Consider the following 3,224-nt stretch of genomic DNA (forward strand, 5'->3'; position numbering starts at 1 on the left):
CTCTGAATATATCATGCCAGCTCTTTCTGGCCTGCCAGGTCTCTGTGGATAAGTCTGCTGCCAATCTAATATTTTTACCATTGTATGTTACAGACTTCTTCTCCCGGGCTGCTTTCAGGATTTTCTCTTTGTCACTAAGACTTGTAAATTTTACTATTAGGTGACGGGGTGTGGACCTATTCTTCTTGATTTTGAGGGGTGTTGTCTGAATCTCCTGGATTTTGATGCTTGTTCCCTTTGACATATTGGGGAAATTCTCTCCAATAATTCTCTCCAATATACCTTCTGCTCCCCTCTCTCTTTCTTCTTCTTCTGGAATCCCAATTATTCTAATGTTGTTTCGTCTTATGGTGTCACTTATCTCTCGAATTCTGCCCTCGTGGTCCAGTAGTTGTTTGTCCCTCTTTTGTTCAGCTTCCTTATTTTTTGTCATTTGGTCTTCTATATCGCTAATTCTTTCTTCTGCCTCATTTATCCTAGCAGTGAGAGCCTCCATTTTTGATTGCACCTCATTAATAGCTTTTTTTATTTCAACTTGATTAGATTTTAGTTCTTTTATTTCTCCAGAAAGGGCTTTTATATCTCCCGAGAGGGTTTCTCTAATATCTTCCATGCCTTTTTCGAGCCCAGCTAGAATCTTGAGAATAGTCATTCTGAACTCTAAATCTGACATATTACCAATGTCTGTATTGATTAGGTCCCTAGCCTTTGGTACTGCCTCTTCTTTTTTTTGTGGTGAATTTTTCCGCCTTGTCATTTTGTCCAGATAAGAGTATATGAAGGAGTAAGTAAAATACTAAAAGGGTGGCAACAACCCCAGGAAAATATGCTTTAGCCAAATCAGAAGAGATCCCAAATCGTGAGGGGGGGGGGGGGGGGGAAAAAAAAAGGTTCAAAAAAAAAAAAAAAAAAAGAAAAAAGAAAAAAGAAACAAAAAAAGAAAACCAATAATGAAAAAAATATAAAAAGGAAAAATATATATATATTAGATAAACTAGTTAAAAAACGTTAAAAAAGAAAAGGGTAAAAGTTTAAAAAAATTTAGCAGAAGAAGAGAAAAAAAATTGAAAAAGAAAAAAAAATTAAATTAACTGCAAGGCTAAAGAATCATGGGGAGAAAGCCATGAGTTCCGTGCTTTGCTTTCTCCTCCTCTGGAATTCCGCTGCTCTCCTTGGTATTGAAACTGCACTCCTCGTAAGTGAACTTGGTCCTGGCTGGGTTTCTTGTTGATCTTCTGGGGGAGGGGCCTGTTGTAGTGATTTTCAAGTGTCTTTGCCCCAGGCGGAGTTGCACCGCCCTTACCAGGGGCCGGGCTGAGTAATCCGCTCAGGTTTGCTTTCGGGAGCTTTTGTTCCCTGAGCGCTTTCCGTAGAGTCTGGAGGACGGGAATGAAGATGGCGGCCTCCCAGTCTCCGGCCGGGAGGAGCCGAGAGGTCGGGGTCCCACTCCTCAGTGCGCCCTCAGGGAACAGCGTCCAATTACTCCCGTCTGCCTGGCCTCCAGCCGTGCTCCGAGCTCACCGAGCCTGCGACCGGTTCAAGGTAAGCCCGAGCTGTGAGCTCACTCCTTGGCTCCGTCTCTGTAGCCAGCTTCCCCGTTCTAATACCTGCAAGCTCTGGACACTCAGACACCCCAATCCTTCTGTGACCCTGGGGACCTGAGGCCACACTGGCCCCGCGTGGGCTTCACCCCAGTTAAGCCTCTGGAGTGATGTCCCTCAGCGGAACAGACTTTTAAAAGTCCTGATTTTGTGCTCCATTGCTCCGCCGCTTGCCGGGAGCCGGCCCCTCCTCCCGGGGTCTATCTTCCCGTCCCTTTGGATTCACTTCTCCACCAGTCCTACCTTTCAGAAAGTGGTTGATTTTCTGTTTCTAGAATTGCTGTTCTTCTTCTCTTCGATCTCCCATTGGATTTGTAGGTGTTTGCAATCTTTAGATAAGCTATCTAGCTGATCTCCCGAAACCTGAAGTAGTCTCAGCCTGCTACTTCTCCGCCATCTTGACTCCTCCCCTAAAGTACTTTCTAATTCCAGGTTTTACCCTTATGAAAATTAACACTAAGGCAAAGAAAGTTGTAATGGTCTACTGCTGGCTCATGTGATGGCATTAAAGAAGTCTTTGCCAGAATCAATATTTTGAAATGTTCCTTTGTTTGGCACTCTGAAGATTTCACACCTGACAATAGATGATAACAGTAAGAGAGGGGAAAGTATGGCTTTCTTTTGAAAAATGGTAAGGGGGCAATTATGAATGAAGACAGCGGGGAAAAAATCACAAGAGTATTCTCAAGCAGATCAACATTAGGAACAAAAGCATGGATTTAAGAATTTGAAAATAGATTCACTTAACATATTCCTGTGCTTACAGTCCACTTGGAAAGTCTTGGAGACCCACTCCTGCAAGTCCATCTATCACAGTTTGAAGAATATGAACTTAACTTGCTAAAATTATTGAGATCTCTTTAGTTTATCTTCCTAAAGGACTTTTAATAATGTAATAGTTTTGGGATGCCTGGGTGGCTCAGTTGGTTGGACAACTGCCTTCGGCTCAGGTCATGATCCCGGAGTTCCGGGATCGAGTCCCGCATCAGGCTCCCAGCTCCACTGGGAGTCTGCTTCTCCCTCTGGCCTTCTCCTCGCTCATGCTCTCTCTCACTGTCTCTCTCTCAAAAAAATAAATAAAATCTTTAAAAAAAATAATGTAATAGTTTTAAGTGAAATATTAAAAGCAAATATAATCCAGATATAAATGCAACAACATGCAATTGAGTTTCTGTGGAAATTGATGATCTAGTTTTAAAATTTATGTAGAAATCCAAATGATCAACAATAGCCAAGGCAATCTTGAAAATAAAAAGTGAAGGAAATGGAAGATATAAATTACTAAATATTAGAACTTATGAAAAAGCAATGATAATTAAGACAATGTAGCATGGCCACAAGAAGAGACAAACAGACCACTGGGACAGACATAAACCTGTCCAGGAATAGTCACCTGATATATGAGAAAGATAACACTCCAATGCAGCAAAGAAAGGATGTTTTAGGGTTTTTTTTGTTTTGTTTTGTTTTGTTTTTTTTCATGGTGCTGTGCAGTTGTGTCAAAAATTGTAGCTAGGGCTGCATGGGTGGTTCAGTGGGTTAAGCCTCTGCCTTCAGCTCAGGTCATGATCTCAGGTTCCTGGGATCGAGTCCCGCATTGGGCTTTTTGCTGGGCAGGGAGCC

The sequence above is a fragment of the Lontra canadensis genome, unplaced genomic scaffold (assembly GCF_010015895.1).
Source record: "Lontra canadensis isolate GAN:19392208 unplaced genomic scaffold, GSC_riverotter_1.0 scaffold1, whole genome shotgun sequence".
NCBI classification, from domain to species: domain Eukaryota; kingdom Metazoa; phylum Chordata; class Mammalia; order Carnivora; family Mustelidae; genus Lontra; species Lontra canadensis.